The 23,308-nt window shown below is 37.4% G+C and overlaps 1 non-coding gene across 1 annotated transcript; it reads right to left on the bottom strand.

Annotated features, from left to right (window-relative positions):
* Positions 1-17,406: 17,406 nt before the first annotated feature.
* LOC141593475 (small nucleolar RNA R71) lies at positions 17,407-17,513 on the bottom strand. The gene has a single exon (XR_012521555.1). It is a non-coding gene; the product is annotated as a small nucleolar RNA R71 (small nucleolar RNA).
* Positions 17,514-23,308: the final 5,795 nt, after the last annotated feature.

The following is a 23,308-nucleotide window of genomic DNA, read 5'->3' as shown; positions in this document are numbered from 1 at the left end:
CATATACAAAATCGACTTAGTAATTCGTAATTACTTGTGCCAAAATGGTTTATCAAATTATAAAATACAACGTCTTGTATTTTTAATAAATTATTCATTCAATTTCAAATTCAATTGTTTCGTAAACAATAATTTTATCCAAGTAATAAAACAATTCGATTACTTAGACCGTGTCTGATTTAATCGAATTATAATAAGATACGTTAATCTTACTCACAAATCATCCGTCAATTTTAAGCAATTTAATTAACTCGTATCGGCATACGATTAATTAAATAATCAATTAAGAGTATTTCCCTATAGGTATGACCTAAGGGGATCAACTGATCACCACCGTCGCACGACAGTAATGTCAAACTCTAGACAGCCAATCATTAACGATATGCGTGGACCAGTTGACTGTAAAATATTACATCCCACATGTATTCTTAAAATGAGATTTAAACATGTGATCATCATGATCGACAGTTGTGATCGCATTATTGTCGGAGGACACTTATTCCAACAATCTCCCACTTGTCCTCGACAAGTGTGCGTCACCAATTCTCTTGTCCTATTACTATCTCCCACTCAATGCAAGGTGTCTTTCAGGTCGTACTTGCAAGTGATCATATCGAGAGTGGTTTCCTCGATCTGGAGAATAACTGATTGACCGGAGTTATCTACCATAGATACCTTCCGAGCGTGGCCACGCATTTCCAGTTCATTACTCCTCGAGTGGCCCTGAGATATTGTTTTAACCTTGACAAGGGGGTGGACAATTCCTATCGCACTTATTCCCTTCGACTAGCCACAGCCATCATAACCCATAATATGCCCATTTGACCCCATTTACGAAGGTCGTAGTAACACAAATCAAAGTTAATCTGTGAAACTGTGCCACCTTAGGCGAAACAGTCTTTAGTCAAAAGATTTGACTCATTAGAATACTATAGTAGCTCTCGCCACGACCAGGCTATATAAATTTGCCAGAACTCTATAAGCGGTCATAAGGCCCGACAAAGTGTTCCTAACAGTCTGCCTATGTGATCGATTAGTCATCTCACATGACTCTATGGCATTTGAACTTGCCATCAATCGCATCACACTCTAGTCACTTCGAGACGTCACCTCATACAAGTGACTATGGGCGAATACCATGTTAATCCGAGTTCACTTTAACGGGGTTCAATATTGTCTCTACAACCCGTTTGGATGTAACAAGGTATAAAAGGAGTTTTCAGATTTTTAAAAAGTCGAACGACAAATGTGATTATCACATATGAATAGTCAATACCTGATTACTACTTCATATTTTAATAATCCATTTTGATCATGTATGTAGTTGTTCATCTCAATCAAATTGATATGACATGACTCATCATGTTAAGCCTATGAGAAGGCTTTGGTTAGTAGGTTTTACAACTTCTTGCTCAACCTTGCTACATACTTGTTTTCCTTTGTAATGTATACATTTGCATTACAAATCTTTCTGAGTACGTGTCTAGATCCAATCTAGACATAGGCTTTCTTGCCTTAAAATGGCTCCCACTGTTTTCACAGTGTGCGGGACTCATCCCTCTTGCACATCCCATGATTGCAAGTGTACTTAATTTCCGTTGTAAATATTTCTCATTGTTCTTTATTGCCTAGAACGATTCTAGAAAATCTATTTCTTAAATCACATAGCCACAATGGTATCTTAACCATCCTAATGTGTTTTGATTATGGTTTTGTCGGAAACCATGCGCAATCTCAATTGTCAATTGTCATTTGTGTAACACCCATACACAAAATTGCATCAAAAACACTTTGCATTACATCCTTAATGCTTCTGCAAGCACTTAAGGGTAATCTTTATGGCTTACTTGGTAACTATTACTAAATTCGATTTTGAAACAATTCATCATACTCAAAGTATATGAAGTGTTATACATCATTACTCATTTAATTGATTCGGCAGCGGAAGCAAATGGAATCAATCAAATATGTTCAACTCGATTGAACTAGTCATGAATCTTATCAACATAAGACTCCTTATTTGACATTAATATCATGTAGATTTATCTCCATAAATCCGGATATTAAAGATGTACTATAATGCTCCATAAGTGTCAAATCATTCCCAATGATCAATATGTCATCCACATATAAGACTAATTAAAATTACCGTAACTCCCACTAAACTCCATGTATAAACACAACTTCTCGACTTATCGAGAAAAGTTTTATAACATGATCAAAACATTGATTCCAAATCATTGATGTCCTACTTAAGACCCTCTCTTAAGTTTCACATTATCTTAGGATTGCAAGAATCTACAAAAACTCAAGACATGTATTGAATACATTCCTTCTAATTGAAGAAGTGGGTTTTAGATTCACTCGCTATATGTATATCATCATAATGAAACACAATACCTAAGAAGATCCAAATAGACTTAAGCATTTCAACTAGTGCAAAACCCTTTGCCACCAATCAAGCTTTGATATCTAACAATTCACTTGGAATTTATTTCGGATTTTCATGGCTCTAAGACTTGTATTGAGTTGTGACTTAAACACTCTCATGTAAGTCATATGTTCATTACTTTCCAGAAGTAATCAACTTGAATCAAACAATTTCTTTGTAAGTTGCAAGCTCTTTACTTTCTAAAAGTAACACTAATTCATCATCTTCAACAAGTGATGACTTTAACCTCCTAGGTTTTGAAGAAACAACGTCTTACACAACTGGTCTCTCATGTAGCCAAGAAAGACCAGTTTCTTGCGACATACAATTTTTGACACAATTCTCTTGTGGCTCTTGAATAATTTCTCCCACTCTGTCTTCTAGAAATAAACTTGTATTCTAGAAAGACAGCTTCACGAGCCACAAACTCGTTGTACTCGTGATTATAGTAAGGAAAAAAAATGAGCATTTGTTTCTTGTGAAAACTTACAAGCATGGTACCCTACCATTTCATATCTCATATGAATTATTTTAGATTTAGTGGAAAAATAATTTAGACAAAATGATAAAATCCCCAAAAGGATCAAGTAACTCAAAGTAACTTGATTGAAGTCCAAACCATATCGAATAGCGTTTGATTTCTTTATCCAACCACATATTATCCCATAATGTGTGTTAAGAGAGATTAACTTGTGATACTATATCACATTTCATTTGGCTTATATCAAAGTCTTCACTTTGATAATCCCATCACGACTAAATCGTGATTCCTTGAACTCTTTGAACTTCTTCAAAAATTTCTCTATTTACCTTATTATGTGAACACATTAGCGTCAACTTAAATCGTTGGTAAAAGAAAATGATCAACCTATATTGGATTAATGATTTACAACCTCGATCTCCTTTTCAACCAAAAGGTACGAGACATCTTGCTTTGAATACAAGATACGCATATACCATAAGATTAACAATCTAATGGTTTCAAGAGTACTCGATAACTCTTTGCGTTCATCATTCCAGAATTTAATGTTTTAATCTTGGGTTACCAATTTGAGTCTTGCATCATCTACATGATATATCATTCTAGTTTGGTTTAGAATATAATCACCTTGATAATGGGCTAGCCATACATCAAATCATGGTGTATAGGGTCACAAAAGTGAAACCTTTTTTTTGTATCTTAACAAGTTTATATTCTTATTAAGAGTTTATTCACTTAATAGTCATAATTAAGGTATAAATATAAACCCAAAACTAGATTGAGTACACAATGACTCTATCTCTCGATATTATTTGATGATAGTCGTCATATTATAATCATCTTATGTATCAAATACAATGATGAAAACCACCACCGATTTCTAATATTGACGAAGTAGTACTAGCAAAATTTATGTTAATCGAATAAACATTTAAAGAAGAAGGTCCTATTAGATGTCCCACAACTAACTTGTTGATTCTTCAATAATTTGGGGTAGTTTCCTTTCTAGCGTCCAACAATTAAGACAATGGAAACTTTATCGGTCGGGAATGATAGGTTTAGTATCGTTATTCTCAATAACTTTACTTTTAACATTACCTTGTATCAATTCCATTCTAATTTTACTTCTTTAAACTTCGTCCTTTTCTTAACGGTTTAAGAGAATGCTCCCACTCATTTCAATGAGTCTTTGCTTAGAGAAGCAAAATTGAATTTCATGAAGACTACTCTTCAATTCATTTGTTTAGTCTTAAAACTTTCATTGAAGTGGTTGCGGTATTTTGGTCAATTTTGATTTCCAACAAATCTAGTTACCAAAAAGATGTAACGTTTCAAAGTACTTAACTCAATTAAGCATATGAGAAACAATTCATTGTAAGTAGATATGTTAGTCAAGAATCAAAAACCCTTTTGATCACGAATAACTTTTATCTATACTCTTCACAAGAGATCCTTACAATGGATAATACGAGGTTTTTAGAAGAAAAATTCAAATTTTGTCTTTAGTTACGATGTTTTAATGGAGATTTGAACTAAAATCGAAATGATATCGTATATGAATTGTGGTAAAGAAATAGAACAATATGATAACGGAATAGTGGAAAACTTAACATTTATCGTTTTATTAATACTTGTAAATAACAAGTAAAGAATTTACCTAGTGGCCTTTACCCAACTATGATAAATGATTCCGAGATCTAAATTCATATTAACTTGGGCACGGGGTAGCCGATTCATCCCTCATCAATATAACTCGGTGGATTAACTCTTTAATCGATTCTACTTTTAGAACTCTCGGTCGATAAAATTACTCTAATATTTATCTATAGCCCGGAACACATGCGACTACGGTCACGAATACTTCCATTTGAGGTCAATCCAAATTTCAAATAAATGTGTCCATGATCCAAATTCACATTAACTTGGGCACGGGGTAGCCGATTCATCCCTCATCAACATGAATTCGGTGGATAGACATTTATCACCCACTTCCCCTACGTAACAAGGTTTGTACCCCGGGGTGGCCGAGTGCACTCCCTCGCGAAATAGGTTTTCATGGTTTCTACTTTTTGGTAAGGCTGTGTCTCAATTGTTTATTTTAGCGAGAGGTCATGTCAATTTATTATCTATCACGTTTTAAGTGAACTAAAGCAGTGAACTACGATAATTGTAATTAACACGGTCGATAAACTCGATAAAATGATAATGCATGTTTTAGTTACGGCGATTTAGCGATGCATGCAACATATAAATAAAATGCAAAGCATAAAAATAAAATCCTAGTATGGCCTTCCTAAAATAGTAAATCTAATAAACTATTACAAATTCGGAAACCAACTCCTTTGGTCCCTTGAACTTCGGTCTTGGCACGCATTTCAAGGCAATACTTTCTTTGATGGATCGCCTTCTCGAGTGGCACCGTCTTCAAGTAACTCCGGAATAAATAAATTATATAATAAATTACATAATTTCCTATTATACATTTGTAATTAAAATAAAATAAATCTATTAAATTACAAAACGGTGATACGAGATCACAAAAAATTACATCCGAATCGATATTCCCATACATTTCGGGTAATATCAATTAAAAACTAAGGCCATACTAAGAAAAATTACATAATTCAAAAATTACATAAAATTAAAATATGACAATCATAAATAAAATGCAGCATTATAATATGTATGAACATGCCCAATTTTATGCTAAATCGCCTTTAAGGAGCCAATATCGTATATTAATCCGTTTTTACGGATTTGCGTGATTTAACCTTTTATAATCACAATAATTACATAAATTCATATTTATGTACAAGTTAATTACCCTAACCAACTTAGGACTAAAAATTAGTCTTCACTAACATATTGACAATAATTAACTTATATTTCTTAATATTGTTCATAAATGGGCTTAAAATACAAAATTATGTCATAAACTTCAAATTAAATCATAAAATTTCAAATAAATTTGAAATTTGAAATTTAAACTCATGAACATACTGTAAAAAATACCATGACACTCATAATGCTCAAAACTTAGGTTAAAAATTTCAAAAATTTATCGAGAAAAACAATGTTGCGGTTTATCGGTTTTAACAATTATCACAATAAAAATATGAGAAAAATTATTTTTATCAACTTTTCACTTTTAGATGTGAAATATATGACAAAATGCAACATGTGACGTTTTTCCTTAGTCATGAAGTATGTTTTAGCATTTTTACTAATTAAAGTCACTATTTATGTGATTTTTCATCAAAAATTCATAAATCATGCATAAAGACTTCATTATAGCCAAATATTTTACACACATCTTTTAAAATTGCATGTGACAACATACTAAATTTTTATGACCAGATTCGAAATATAACGCATATTAACCTATTTTCCCATTTAAATACGATTTTAACTTGAAAAATCCATATTTCGAGCAATACAACTCATTTTATTATGACAATTTACAGGCCATTATTATATAGTATATGTGAAAACATATCCAAAAACCACTGGAAAAAACGAAGTTTAGCTATTTTTAGTCCAAAATTGACATTTTTATCATAAAAATCACATTTTAATGCCATTATTATATAAAATGAACAATAAAATCCATAAATAAACCAAAATATCCTAAATACATTTTAGGACCAGAAACTTTAACATGCAAATAAATTTCGTGATATTTCATAATAAACACAAATTTATAAGTTTTGTTTGTTAATCGTATAACTCGGAAAAACAATAACCGATTTGCATGCAAACAACCTAAGGCTCTTGATACCTCTTGTTGGAAAATTATTAATCTCATTATTCAACATATTCATATATGAAAATATTTATTTAGTCATAAAATAAATTGGATCTTATGCATGCAAACATAAAAAAAGATAAGAGAAGAAATCATCAATCTTCCTATATGATTTCGGTTTTATGGGCACCAACAAATTCACCTATTTGTTAGTTCTTGAGCTTTCCTTAAAATGGATGAACAAAAGGTCCAAATTAGAACCTCTCCCAAATGTGAATACCCAAGGAAATCTCTTAATAACTAATATTATTTTGTACTAGAAATAATATAAGTTTTACTATAAAATTGACACAAAAATAATATTTTGTCCTCTTGAAATATTCGGCCAAGAGAGAAGGATTTGAGAGATTTTATTTCTCTAAAAATTTCTTCATAAGATAGAGAATGGAGTATATTTCTTACACTAGAGAAATAATGTTGAAGAAGTGAATAATTATAGAAAAGACCTTGGCCTTTTCTATGTATAAACCGGTTGGGGGGAGGGGAGATAGCCAATGCATGAGGCCAACTTTCTTCCCAAGAACAACTAGGCATGCAAGGCTATATTAGGTTGTAATAATTATGTTTTCCACTTAAAATAAAAACACAATATAAACCTTATACTCCCTCCATATTTTCGGTACATTTAACATAAAATGGATGGTCCATTTTATTTTGTCATTTGTCAATTGTAACATATGTGACATGTTACTTGACATGTGAATTTTTAATGTATTTTTAACATATTAAAAATCAACATACTCATAAAATATGTCATATACAAAATCGACTTAGTAATTCGTAATTACTTGTGCCAAAATGGTTTATCAAATTATAAATTACAACGTCTTGTATTTATAATCAATTATTCATTCAATTTCAAATTCAATTGTTTCGTAAACAATAATTTTATCCAAGTAATAAAACAATTCGATTACTTAGACCGTGTCTAATTTAATCGAATTATAATAAGATACGTTAATCTTACTCCCAAATCATCCGTCAATTTTAAGCAATTTAATTAACTCGTATCGGCATACGATTAATTAAATAATCAATTAAGAGTATTTCCCTATAGGTATGACCTAAGGGGATAAACTGATCACCACCGTCGCACGAGTAATGTCAAACTCTAGACAGCCAATCATTACCGATTTGTGTGGACCAGTTGACTGTAAAATATTACATCCCACATGTATTCTTAAAATGAGATTTAAACATGTGATCATCATGATCGACAGTTGTGATCGCATTATTGTCGGAGGACACTTATTCCAACAGTACTATGTTTGCTACCCAGTCTGAGTACTCGGAAACTTTGATGAACCCGGCTTTGAATTGTTTATCGACTTCTTCTTTGATCTTGAGAGCCCATTCTGTCCTCATTCTTCGAAGCTTCTGTTTCACGGGTTTGAACCCTGGTTTGATTGGGGTTCTGTGCTCTGCAATATTCCTATCGATCCATGGCATATCTTTGCAGGACCAAGCAAAAACGTCTTTGAACTCGTGTAGGAGGTCTATGAATTTGGCCCTTTCGGTAGGGCTCAGGGTTGTCCCTATCCTAAGTTCTTGGGGTTCTAGTTCAGTTCCTACGTCGATGGGTTCAGTATCTTCTATCACTGGTCCCCCTTCCCCTTCTTGCAGTATTTCTTTGGCTATGTAGGGAGGTATTTCGATAGAGTCAGGGCTTGTGTCATTCTCATCATCATCGTAAACAGAATTGCATTCAAAATAACACGAAGAGTAAGCAGAACCTGATTTATTCATATTAAGATTTGAGAAACGTTGAAACAAAGAAGCCATCTGATCTGTGGTCAGTGGCGGTAAAGGGACAGCGGTTGGGACATTTCCCGAACTACTGTTGCTATTCGACACTAGGCTAGGAGAAACGAGGGGAGTGGGAATGACGACAGGAGGAGACTCTCTAGGAACTTCTCTAGACTTCGACTCTGACTCCGCCTCTGACTCTGACTCTGACTCGAATTCATCGTCTTCTGGTTCTCCTTTGAACATCTCTCCTTCTCCAGTAGTGAGCTTGAAGAGTCTTCCTTGATTGTTTGTCCACTTGATCGATTTTCTCCATCCTTTCTGCTGATCGGTGTTGATTTCCGTGATTAACGCGGTAGGGTTGAAGTGATCATCTGGAAGTATCATAGTAATGATCTCGTCCTGCGCGGCTCTAACAAATTGATCTTCTCCAAATAGTAGACTCACGGCTTGTTCGTCTAGGCAAGGTGCTTGACGAGTCTTGACGGTAGGAACCGTTTCTGGAGGAATGAAGTAGCAATCGTGAAAGATCTCGATTCCGGCTAACTTCCTTTCGAGATAATGCCAAGGTTCAGGAAACCCATGAAAGAATTCTTGACTTCCTTCCCTAACGAAGTATCCATTTAGGGTAGGGAGATAGGGTCGCATTTGGATTCCCACATTCTTACGGTTTTGAATTTGAGCGAGCATCCCAAGAACTTCCTCTTTGGTGGGTTTGTATCCTAATCCAAGGGGTATTCTTTGTGAATTACCCTCCTTGTAGGGGGCAATGGTGCTCCTTCGGATAGGATTCAAAGGCATTCCCGGGAAGTATCCCTGGGTTTTGAGTATGTGGTTGACCACTAGGTTAGAGTATGGATTGAAGTATAATGGTTCCAATTCACTCTCTATGACGTTTATGATGTGGAAGCCCCCAAGCTCGTGTACTGGATCTGTAAGGACTTGATTGCTTGACTTCTTTTCGATGATTGCCTTGATAGGCGACGAAGTGATCGTCACCACCTTACCATTTAGTGGAATTTTGATTTTCTGGTGGAGTGTGGATGTTATCGCTTTGGAAGCGTGAATCCAGGGTCTTCCCAGAAGTATGTTGAAGGATGCCTCAATGTCTACTATTTGAAAATTGACCTTTCGCTCAATCGGCCCTGTGGATATGGTTAGGTTGACAAGTCCCACCACCTTTCGTCGTGTACCATCATATGCGCGAACACCTTGATTGGTAGGAGTCCAATCTGATTCTTTCATGCCCAATTTATATGCCGTTTTCAAGGGTATGACATTGACTGCGGAGCCATCATCTACCAAGGTCATTGGCACATTCTTCTTTAAGAAAATGACGGTGATATAGAGAGCTAAGTTATGACTAGCACCGAAGGGTGGCAAATCCTCATCCGAGAAAATAATAGGATTACTTAGCTTTGGTGATTCTTGGAAGACCAAGTTGACCACATCGTCGGGTGTGGAGTTATGTGCCACATTTAGTTTGGCCAAAGCTTGCAGCAAAGCTTGGCGATGTGGAAATGAGCTTGACACTATTTGCCGGACTGAAAGATCAGCCTTTGTCTTTTGTAGTTGCTTTAGTAGATGGTCGGTAGAGCCTTCTTCATTATCACTTGGTGTGACTACATTAATTGGACGGTTTGCTATGGGACCATTTTGGGAAGTATTTTGGTATGGGCGTCCTGAACGAGTAAGGTGATCTATATCTTGATCTTCACAATTCTGAACTATTTCCTCACTGACTTTGACTAGGTAGTGTTCAATGAGATACAGATCTTCGTCATCGTCGGCCCATATTCCATTGATAGTAGCAAGTTCCCTCATTCTCATGATTTCCGCTTCTAATTGGATAATTTGGTCGACTAGTTCATCAACCATGGCTACTACTTCTTGCATTGTAGTGTTTTGAGAGAAAACTAGTGGTGCACGTTCTTTAGGTGTGGCGTTGGGGCCACGTAAGGTTACCACTGCACTCTCTAGTTCCAAGACTTGCCTATCCACACTTTTTCCCCATGCGATGAAATCAGTGATGGTTGGGGAAATGGTGGAGTAGTTCCCTTCATTTTCTATTGCATGAACTTCATTTTCGACTGGGGAAATGAGATATGAACAATATATGGTAGATTCTTCATTTGTAATCACTATAACTCCAAGAGGATTCTTAGTGTTGTTAGGCTTACCTCCAGGTGGTATTGGTAGGCGACCGTCTTCAATCATGTCTTGAAGTACATTTTTCAATTTGTAGCATTTCTCTGTATCATGTCCCTTACCTCTATGGTATTCGCAGTATGAATTCTCATCCCAGAACTTGGATTTCTTTTCTGGTTCGGGTGTAGGACCTATGGGTTGGAGTTTGCCTTGTTTCATCAATCTTTTCTGAGCGTTGGAATATGTCTCCCCTAGATTTATGAATTTTCTTGGAGGGGTACTCTTTTTAGATGGCTCAAGGAGGTTAACTTCATCAGTCTTGCTAGTAGAGCCGTAAGAACGACTTGTTGAGCCTTGATATCCACGACCTATCGTTTTGGACAAGAGTCCTTTACGAATGTCATCTTCGATCCTTGTCCCTAGTACGGTCAAACCTTTAAAAGTCTTGATGTTTTGATACCTCAAATGATTTGCATAGATGGGCTTTAGGTTATCCACGAATTTCTCCACAAGGATAGCCTCATCCGGACGTTCAACAAGTTGAGTACTAGTCTTCCTCCACCGACTTAGGAAATCGGTGAAACATTCTTTGTCATTTTGGGTAAGAACCTCTAAAGTGCGCATGCTGACTTGGATTTCAGCATTATCCGCATATTGTTTAGCAAACTCGATTGCGGCATCGTCCCAAGTAACGATTTTCTTGTGATCTAGCGAATAGAACCATTGTTTTGGATGGTGTCAAGAGATGAAGAAAAGATCCTTAAGAACATCTCGGGTTTAATGCCTTTGATAGACATGTAATCCTTGAAGGCACGGATATGTTTTAAAGGGTTTTCATGCCCCTTGAATTTAGGGATATCCGTCATGTTGAAGTTGGTTGGCAACTTGGAACTCACGGTCTCATACTTGCGATTATTCTCCCTATAAATGTCATCCCCTTTAAGATACATCAATTGCTCCTCTAAGTATTGGAGTCGTTTCTCAGCTGCAGTCATACCCATGGGAGGGTTATCGTCCCCGAAGTCATTCACGAAGCCATCAGCGATTTCACTTTCTCGAGGAGGCATCCTCGTTTCCACGGCATATATTCGGCCCTCAATGGTGTCAAGGCGATCATACACTTGGTCTTGAGTAACTTGGAGACGAGCTAGCGCGGTTAGGATTTGATCATTACTATCCTAGAGTTGATTGAAGTTCACGTCGCTTGTTTCAGGCATCTTGGAAACTGAATAAGAGATCGACGATGAATCAAAACACGATCGACCACTCTAGCACACTTACTTGAAAATAAATGTTTGGACTCGTGAAGTGGGAGTGTGCCACTTGTGTCAGTGAGTTTTGAGGAAATGACAAAGTTTGAAAAATGTTGGTCCTAGTCAACTTTAGTGTAGTTGTAGGAGTTGACTCGAAGTGAAGTTTTGAAATGGGTTTTGATGCCCGAATTTTGATTCGACAATTGGACGGAGTTTCGGCTTGTTTTGCGCTAACATTAGGCCCAAGTTCGAAAATTTTACATTTTAAAGAAGAGTTTTGAATTTTACAAAAATCGTCATGGCTTTGTTTAGAAAAGGGTGATCACGTATGATACAAGCATATATACATGCATTATAACGGGATGCTGAGTGCATTTAAATGGGTTTTGGTTTAAAGGGTGGGTTGCCATACCTAACAATCAAACCCGAAGTCTGTGGAGAGGCTCGTACCGAACAGGAGTAAGGCCGATTCCTAGTCCATTTCCTCAAGTAGTGAAAGTCCTTGATACAAACAAGAGTAAGTACCATGGTATGGATGACGTCAATCGATATCCATCCTTAGGCCCAAAAAAGAATTAGGATCGTCTAGACGGGACGATTGGTCGAATGGGTTGGGTTGGGCCTAGGAAGGCCGAATAAACGATCTAAGAAGACCGAGTTATGAAAACCGACAATTGTCTTGTACAAACTATTCCCTAACCTTGTTCAAGTTTCACCCTTTTGGCTACACGTAAGTGTATTATCCCAGTAGTCGCCAAACGTGGACAATGGGCCACGGGGGCGCTTGGGAAACAAGCGTTTGCATTTGTGGAGTCGCCACCAATTTATTGTGGAAAATTGGAAACCGTTCGAATACCTCGTGCCATGTCAAGACACAAAGTAGTGACATGAACACCAAGAACTCGTTACCCTTAGCATTCTATGTCTAGAATGACTCTCGTGGATGCCAATGAACACGGATGTTCACAGAGATCTGGAGTAAGGGGTGAGGGTACGTATTAGGAAGCTCTTTTGATCGAACACCTAATCCCGCCCGCCTCGATAGCGGCCTCTACTAATGATTAGGGAAAATCGTCTATACTTGATATATTGTCGATTATATGCATGCAATGCAACATTCATTAGATTAATCCTTGCATGTGAGAATTAACTAAGTCGGTGAACAAGTAATTTACATACAATTAGGTCGAATTGGGATTTAGGTTCAATTACATGTGAAAGCATACAAGCAATAAAAAAAGTACAATGATAAATACAATAAAGAAAAATTACAATAATGAAAATTACAATAATTACATCGGGTTTAATTGATTTATGTCGAAAATACATCTAAAACGGATAATTTGGAAAAGAAAGAATAAATTAACGAACAGGAATTAGGGTGATAATACGACTAATAGTCAATTAAATACGTAAACTAAATAACTAGGTCAAAGCAACACAGGAGTTCAGAGACAGAAATCAACCAGGAACAGGCGCAGCAGAACTGCGCCCTCTGGAAGAGGCGCAGCAGTCACTGCGTCTGTTCCTTGGCTCAGTTCTGGCTGTGAAGCCGGAATTGCAAGTCGTTAACATTCGTTGGGGATTTAAATGATTGATTAATATTATTTACTCGGATGAAAGTGATTATCAGATTATTTACATGCGATTGACGGTCATAAAAGCAATAAATATGGATGAAACTAATTAGGACGAATATTTACAAGATTTAAGAGGGTTAATTAATTACAAATCAATAAACCAACTAATTAATTAGGTTAAATACGATGGATTAATGACGGACTAATGATGATAAACAGGTGGAAATATATCAAAGATCGAATTCCAGAAACCCAATATGAATGAATCGAATTTCTACAACCCGGATTTGACTTTAATGACGAAAACCCGCAAATATTAATTACTTGGGATTTAAGTCGGGAATTAATGAGATGAATTACATGTTAATGATGATGAACAATATGTCAAATTATTATGTTTAGATTGTTATATTAAAACAAGGAACAAATGAAAACAAAAGAAAAACAAACAAATCAACGAGAGATGAAGGAAGAAGAAAGGAAGCAGGAACTGCGGCAGCCTCACGAAGAGGCGCAGCAGGTACTGCGTCCCTTCGAAGAGGCGTAGCAGTTGTTGCGTCCTTTCTGGACGGTTGTCCTCTGATAATCCGTAAAAAAGGGTTTTAAACAAAGGGTTTCAGAAATCGGTTTTAATTGTATTTTCGACATAAATCTTACAATGTGGTTACAAAAAATAAAGTACAATAAATAAAAGAGAGATTTACACCCTCAAATTTACATGTTTGACGAAACGAGATGAACTAAGTTAACGATTAGTGATGCTCGACTCGAATGTAGACTAAAGTACCCTCGTAAGAGGAAAACGATTAAGATTGATTAAAGTTGATTATGGTGGAGTTGGTCAAATTGGTAGGTCATGCAAAATGAGGCTGGTACTCAGAAGGATTCGAGCTTACGTGATCGAATGTTCAAGCACGTAGACGCCAAAAAGTAAGAACGTGGTCTAGAATGCAAAGGGAGAAGAGAAGGGCGGACACTCGCGTGAGAAATATGTGAGACCAAAGGTCTCTATTTATACTAATCACACGGAGGAAGTAGGGTTTTCGGAGAAACTTTGGAAGTGAATCTCGAAAAGATATGAAAAGATACGAAAAATACGCAGAAAAGGACTTGGGAAGAGGCGCAGAAGTCACTGCGTGCGTCCCTTGGAAGAGGCGCAACACCCGCTGCGTCCTTTCCCAAGTGGTTTCCTCCTGCGGAAGAAAGATTTCCGTGTTTGGTTTATGGAATAACGGAATAATTTGGTTTTCCTTAATATTTTCTGTGAATATTACGGGAAATTGTTTACCAAAGATTAAAAGATTTATAAAAGATTTATAAAATATGGAATAGAAATATCCGGAACATTCCAGAACATTCTGACTCGACATTTAAAATGGTTATCAGAAAATGAAGACGGTTTTAGGCCCGGACTCCAAATGTACTCTAATTACTGCCAAAACGACCGTATCGGCACGTAGATGACAATTAAGAGGTAGACGTAAATGTTTGAGCGATTGATGTGACCATAATTAGCGCATATTTAGCCCCCGAATTAGCCTTGTTCCCATGCTTTTTAGTGCATATTTGGGTCATTTATTATCTTTAGTTCTTTATTTTGCATATTCTTTGAGATTTTGATCCCTTGGTAGGAAAGGAGTAAGAATCTTGCATTTTCATGGCAAAACGAGACTAAATTGATCGAATTCAATGACCAAGCATCAAGGAGAGACAAGATTAGAAGGCCTTTGTACATATGATAGTAAATGAGCAATGTTGAGAAAGGATCCTTGAGTCCCCAAGGAAATCCCCAAGGAATTTATGAAGAAAAGGGAAGAAAAGAAGAAGAAATCTTGCTAAGGCACAATCCGTGCGGATTGACCACAATCCGGCCGTCCTCCACCTGCACAATCCGTGCGGTTTTCCACCAAGACGCTCGGGTTTAGCCACCACAATCCGCCCGGATTTTCTTGCATCCGCTCATGTTCCTTCGCCAGAATCCGCCCGTCCCGACCCTGATCCGCTCGGATTCCTCTACAGCGCGATTTCCCCTTCTCCAAGTTACAAAGCAAGAAGCCCTTCCTTTGAAAAATACCGGCTCCTCCCTGCTCAATCTAAAAAGTGTAATTACTAGTTTAGCCCTTAGTTAACCCTAATGCATCCTCCTAATTTCCACTATAAATACCTCATTAGTCTAATTAGAAGAGCATGTTCTTCTCATCAATAATTAGAGTAGTTAATATCAATCAAAATCTCTCTTTAGTTTTGTAATCAACAATTAATCAAGTTCTAATACAAGTTTTATTTCCTTAATCTCTCTTTTGTTCATCTTTTATTTTGGGTAATTGAAGATTATTTGGGTTATTATTGGGAGATTGACAACCTCTCAATCAAGCATCAAGTACTTCTTTTATCTTTGCTTTATTATTGGAATCATTAGTAGGTATAATTCTCTTAATCCCTTTTTAATTATTGTTAATTACTTTCATTGATTCATCATGTTTCATTTTGTTGGTATGATTGACAACCTTGCTAGCATGATCAACATGATAATGAGTGAGTAGTCTCTTAGCTAGGGTTAATGGGTGATTAGGGGAAACCAACATGGGGAATGATTCATGCTTAAATTAATATGCTTTCATGTTTTATTTGCTTGCTTGTTTTGATCTCAACTCATGCACATGTTATGTTTGATGAAATGCTAAGCCTATGAATCCTTGCATTTACCACCATCACCTATCTTTTCAATGAGACTTGTAAGACATAAACCAACTCGAGTCTCATTAGACCATGCATGTTGTTGAGTAGGGAAGATTAAGTCGACTTGTAGGTGTTGTACAAATCTAATCGATTCGGCTCCGGGACCCAAACTTTCCTAGGATTGTAAGATATAACCCAACTCAATCCATCACAACAATAATTGCTTGCTTATAATTTGAGAACATGTTTGTATGATCAATTCCCATGATTCCCCTATGACCCCATGACACCCTAGTGCTTTTTATCAATTGTTTACAACCCTTTTTATTCATCTTGCTTGTTTATTTACATTGTTATTTTAGTTAGTGATCTTCTACATCAACCCAATTTGTGACACCCCTAAGACACCACTAGTTTCAATTGAAATCTCATCTCAATTCCGTCCCTTGGGATCCGACCTTTACTTGCCTCTTTACTAATTGTAGAGTTGTTTGTGAAGCTATAAATTGTGTTTTGATTCGGACGTGACCCAACGACCACATCTTTCTATTTGTGAACACGAAACGGACCGATCAAAAATGGCGCCGTTGCCGGGGACGGTGTTAGCTTGATTTAGATTTCTTTATATTGTTATTAGTTGTGTCTTTCTTTGCCTTGGGAAGTAAAACTCCTCAAGGTTTGTTCTAATTGTTTTCAAGTTGTTTGATATTTTGCATGTCTAGAAGATCACAAGGTGATTTGTTACCTTTTGATCGTGAAATTGAAAGAACCTTAACAAACAATAGGAGACTTGCTAGGAGGAATTTGAGAGGTATTAGTGAGGTTGTTCAACCAACTATTGAGTTCATCAACCCTTTTGCAAGAGAAGGTGAGGAGAACCCATTACACAATACCCCCCAAAATCAACCTACAATGCCTAAGTTTTCATCACATTCCGTACCCACCGAGGAGAACCTACCCAATGGTACTCCCACACCACAACATCTAACCGGAAATTTTATTGCCAAATCCGCCTTTATCCAATTGGTCGAAAGGAGCCAATTTGGGGGGATGCCTAGTGAAGACCCTCATTCTCATATGGAAACCTTTTGCGACTATTGTGATGAGATTTCTCAAACCGGTGTAACTCAAGACCAAATTCGATGGGTCTTATTTCCTTTTTCTCTAATTGGCACCGCGAAGCAATGGTTGAAGGGCCTTGATAAGGCCACTCTCGGAATTGATTCTTGGAAGAAGTTGGCTCTAGCTTTCTACAAAAATTCTACCCACCGGAAAAGACTAACATGCTAAGAGCTCAAATTACGGGTTTTAAGCAAAGGGATGAAGAATCTTTGTATGAAGCTTGGGAGCGGTTCAAGGGAATTTGTCGCTCATGTCCTCACCATGGACTTAGCGAATGGTTCTTGGTACAACAATTTTGGAATGGTTTAAATGAAGATTCAAGGAACATTCTCAACATGGGATCAAATGGAATGTTCACCGAAGTTGATGACAATCAAACATGGAACAAGATTGAGGAAATGGCGGTCCATAACTCACAATATAGTAGACCTCGCAAGGCTACTAGAGGAGGAAAGCATGAAGTGGACTCCGTTACTCAATTGGGTGCTCAACTTAGTGCTCACATTGACACAATCAATTTGAAGTTTGAAAAAGCTATGGCTAGACTTGAAGAAGTCTCAAAATCACCAAAGCATCATGTTAATGCCATGACGGCATATTCATCAATCCCAAGTGGGATATGTGAGAATTGTGGAACTTTGGGACATGACCAAAGTGAATGTAGGGGAACAAATGAACAAGTGAATGCTTTCCAAGCATACAAGAGCGGTACCCCTTATTCCAACTATTACAATGAAAACACCAAATTCCATCCAAATCTCTCATACAAAAGCCAAAATGTTCAAAACCCTCAAACAACATACACCCCACCTCCCATGAGAAACCAAAATCAAAGACCCTTTTACAATCAAAACCAAGGTTACCAAAATCAAAATCCATACAATCACCAAAATGACCAAGGCTTTGATGTCCAAAAAGCGGTCCTCCAAATGCAAAAGAATCAACAAGAATTTTTCACTCAAATGCAAAAAGATAGCCAAGCAAAGGAAACAACCATCAACAACATCCTAGCTCACACCAAGATGTTGGAAACCCAATTGACTCAACTAGCATCTTCAAGCTCACAAAGACAAAAGGGGCAATTACCACCTCAAAGTAATCCCCCAAGACATGAAACGGTTAGTGCCATTCACTTGAGAAGTGGTACAAGTTATGAAGCACCGAAGAAGCAAGTTGAGGATGAAGTTGTGAAAGCTAGTGATAAGGAAGAAATTGTGCAAAACTCCAAAGATGGAGAATCATAAAAGGAAGAAAGTTCAAAGAAAAATGAAGACAAGGTCAAGGAGAAGGAGCCCGTTGTGATTAGACTTCCTTTTCCAAGTCGTCAAGCCAAGCCCAAATTTGATGATCAACTTGGAAAGTTTATGGAAATTGTGAAGAATTTGGAAGTCTCGATTCCTTTCATGGAATTAATCAATCACGTGCCGGCCTATGCGAAATACATGAAAGATATCCTCACAAAGAAGAAGTCGATCCGGAAACTTGAGACTATCGCCTTCACTAAGGTGAGTAGTGCAATACTTCAAGGGAGTTCACCTCCAAAATTAAAGGATCCGGGAAGCTTCTCAATACCGTGTACCATTGGCGACACAACGATCAACAAAGCCTTATGTGATCTAGGGGCTAGTGTGAGTGTTATGCCGTACTCAGTAAGTAAAAGGTTGGGGATGGGAGAGCTTAAATGCACCAATATCACGCTCCAAATCGCCAATAGATCGACGAAGACACCATTAGGGATATGGGAAGATGTTCCTGTGCGAATTGGGAAGTTTTTCATCCCGGTGGACTTTGTCATTGTTGATATGGAGGAAGATTCCAACATTCCGATCATTCTAGGAAGACCTTTCCTACACACCGCGGGTGCGGTGATCGATGTGAAACATGGTGAGCTCACTCTAGAAGTGGGAGATGAAAGCATAACCTTTAATCTTGACAAGACTATGAGAGCTCCTCGTTTGCATGAACCGTGTTTCATGATTGATCATTATAGCCGAAAGGATGAGAGGAAGAAATCGGAACTCCAATGGAAGAAGAAAATTGAAGATGCTCCATTCAAAGAGCAAGTGAATTGTGACAAGGAGAGCTTGCAAAGCTCATCAAAATCAAGCAAAGAAGAAGAGGATGGCCTCATTGGCCAAGAGAAGAAATTGAGAGAGTTGTCTCCATCAAATCAAGAGATTTTCAATGATCAACTTAATGAAGTTTGTGGTCTTTGGGACGACGAATTTGAAGGGATTTTTAATCCCTACATTGGTAATGTCATTGATCAAGAACGACAACAAGGGCAAAGGTCTATTGAAGAGCTTTATAACGATAATGAACAAGCTTTTGATTATTTCTTCAAGGTGTTGAGCAACATCAACAAAACCTTGAGCATGCCCCCTTGACATCTCATCAAGAATGAGAGTTTGGTGGAGTCCTCCCTAAACCACCATTTGTAAATATTTCTAACTCCCTAACTCGCATTTCAATTATTGTATTGCATTTTTGTCATCTTTGGATTTATTTTATTTACTTTGATCAAGATAATTGTCATGTTTAAGAGAAGTGAGGGAGGGACTAACAATTTCAATTGATGTGTAGTGCTTTACCTTAGTGTGAGGATGACAATTGCCTAGGCTATCCTTGCCTAGTAATGCCCCCACAATGAAGAACACAAGATATGAAGAAGAATGGAAGAATGGTAAGGGAAATGCATTGTACACGGATGGAACTGAATCCGGGTACAAAGGGGTAGAATCCGAGCGGATTCAGGAGAATCCGCCCATCTTCAGACAATCCGAGCGTACTGGGTAGAAGACGCACGTCCTTCTGAGCTGAATTTTGAAAAAATTTTGACTGTAAGAGAATCCGGGCGTCCTAAACAGCAATCCGCCCGTCTCTGAAAATTCGCCCGTCTTGAGCAGAAACCGCACGGATTGCCCCTGCAGTTCGAAAATTTCGGTCTTTATAAAACCCTCCCACCTTCATTCATTCATTCATTCATTCATAACACTACTCAAAAACATCAAAACCCTCATCCTCTCCATCACAAAAACAAAATCCCTCAACTACATTCACCAAAATCAAATCAAACCATCCTTCTAACAACAAATCAATCACTCCTTTTCCAATAACAATCAAAACCAAGCACAAATCTTCAACCTTTGAGTCGATTTTTGAATTCATAAAGGCAAAGCCTTTCACCTTTAAATCGATTTGGGTACACTACTAATTGAAGATTTTTCATTCTTTTCTTGGTTAATTCATCAATGGCAAGGACTAAGGGAGCAACAAAGGCAACAAAGGCACCAAAGACACTTTCACAAAGGCAAAAGGCTCTTCAAGCAAATAAAGCATTGGCTATGGTGGTAGCAACCCCAAACTTGGAAGTGCAACAACAACAACAACCTTCTATGGGAGCAACAACATCTACTACTCCGGAAATCGAACAACTCTTGCATTATCCGGAGGTAACTTTTATTTCCAAAACCCATAGAGATACTTTTGCCAAGTTTGCTAGGAAATCACTTCAATCCACCAAATTTATTTGTGAAGATACCTTAGATAAATTAGGTGTCCTTGAGCAAACTAGAGCCTTTTTCAAAGCAATGGGGTTGAAGAAATTGTTTGAAACAAAGGAATTGACATACCCCTCCCTTACCTTGGAGTTTTTGAGTTCTTTGAAAGTCACCAAAGTTGAGACTAGGGAGAATCTCGAGTTTCGTCTAGCTAATGTTAGTAGATGCATTTCCTTTAGGGAATTGGATGAAATTTTGGGTCTTAGTGATGAACCGAGTTATTTCAAGAATTATGGAAAGTATGACCCCGACCCTCTTTGGGAGGCAATTTCCGGAAGGAAATTTGAGGACTTTCATGCGAGTCGTGCTCTTTTAGTCCACCATCCGGGCATAAGAGTATGGCACAAGGTCATAGGAAACACCATTATTGCAAGGAAAGATACCAACCATTTCACCAAACTTGATTTTATTCTTCTTGAATCGGCTTTGAATATTGGGAGAGTACACACCAAGCCTTTCAACTCTTTAAGGCTTTTGGTAGATAGATGGCTCAACATTGATTGTGGGAAGAAAGGCACTACCGTTATTGTCAATGGCGGCTTAGTCACTATCCTAGCCAAATACTTTGATCCTAACTTCAACAAGGATAGCAAGTATGAAGCAAAGGAGGGTGGTCATCTAGTTGATATGCATACTATGATAAACAAGTACAAGTGGGTTGCCCATAACCCTCTTGACACCAAGTATGGATGGCTCACTAGTGAAGCTAAATCGTTTACTTTGCCTTCAAAGATTTGTCGTCTAAGCGTCCACCGGACCAATTATCTACTTCCCCTTTCTAAAGAGGCCGAGTATATTATCCAACAACAAAAGGGTGAACTTGAAATGCCCTCCTCTTCCATTGTCATACCACCTTACCCTTTTGAGTACGAAGAGTTCAAGCCCGAGGGGGTTGAAGCAAGAAATGATTATGTGACTCTTCTCATGCAAGCAATGCACAAGCAAGCCTTTGAGGATCGGAAAAACGCTTACTTGGCTCAATATCCACCCCTCCTACACTTAGCTAGGCAAGGACTACTTGATCCATCATGTCCTTTGCCTAGTTGGGCGGATAGAGAAGTCCTATTTTCGGGTGCATCTAGGGTCGTTTCGGGTGACAATGAGGTTGTTGGTAATGAAGAAGTTGATGATAACATTGGTGAAGAAGCAAGTGAAGAAGGAGGAGAGGATGGTGAGCAAGATGGTGAACAAGATGAAGAAGAAAGTGAAGAAGCAAATGAAGAGGAAGGTGGCAATGAGACCACTTCTAATGAGGAAAGTGATGATGATGATGATATGATGGAAGATTAGCAAGCCTTGGAGGCTCCTACCCTCTCATGGTTTGTCTATTTCTCTCTTTGTTTTAAATATTTTTCTTGATCATTGATGGAGTAGTCCTAGCACCATAGAGGACTCACACCTCGGTACCATTGAGGTGTTCTCATTTTATTGTTCCCGCTTTCAAAATCCAAAATGACAAATTAGTTTCATGCATTACATAGTGTGTGCATGAACTACACCCATCCTTAAGACATTAGCAATAGTGTCTCACTCGGTTTGGGGAAGTTAATGCATACACAACGAGAGGTAATCTAAATTATCCTCTCCGTCATAACAAAAACCATGCATCATGTAGTGTAGCTTAGTATAGATTGCATTTAGTATAGAAATCATGCATCATCTTTGCATAATTTCCATCATTTTGGCCATTGAGGACAATGCCCATATTAGTGTGGGGATGGGAATTCTAACATTTAACTCTTATTCAAAAAAAAAAATCCAAAAAAAAAAATTGAAAAATTTCGAAAATCATAAAAATTTGAAAATTGAAAACCCAAAAACATGTTTATTTCCTTTTGTATAAATTGTCTTGTGTTTGTTCTATCCTTGTTCACATTGATTGACTACGCCACATCCGAGACATGAGGATATTGAAGACCGCATGGTATGATCTTTCCAATCTCCTTTTTCCTCTTTATGTTAATGACTATGTGGCTTTATTTTGATTGATGCGGTATAACAATGTGAACTTAAGACTTGCATTTAGTTTATATGTCATATTAGTTGGTAGAATCACTTGCATTAGGATGTTTATATTAGTTGCATCATAGCATGTAGTTGCATGTTAGAAAAGTTTTGAAAAGTGCCTAATTAGGAACTTTGACAAGAGCAACTAAGCCATTACAAATACTTGTTCAACTTAAGACTTTGCCTACTAGAATGGTTGTAAAACACCCTAGATAGTGTCATACTAGTGTCTTTTGACCCATGACCCAAAGCCTAGTCAAGGGTTTGCATGTGAGTCACCTATCCAACCCCGTGATGCGATGTGGACTTGGTTAACTCGTCTAGGTGACCTTGATTGACCTTGTGGTAAGGCAACCCAAAAATATTTTCTATCAATAAGTTTGAAGTGCTCATTTCTAAAGTTTTGTCATGTGGAAGTAATTTAATGCCAAGGAAACCTCAAATGTTATGAATTGTTGAATGTTGAGAAATTTAAATTGTTTTGATGGAGGCGTAC

The sequence above is a fragment of the Silene latifolia genome, chromosome 7 (genome assembly GCF_048544455.1).
Source record: "Silene latifolia isolate original U9 population chromosome 7, ASM4854445v1, whole genome shotgun sequence".
NCBI classification, from domain to species: domain Eukaryota; kingdom Viridiplantae; phylum Streptophyta; class Magnoliopsida; order Caryophyllales; family Caryophyllaceae; genus Silene; species Silene latifolia.
This window is presented reverse-complemented; position numbering and strand designations above follow the sequence as displayed.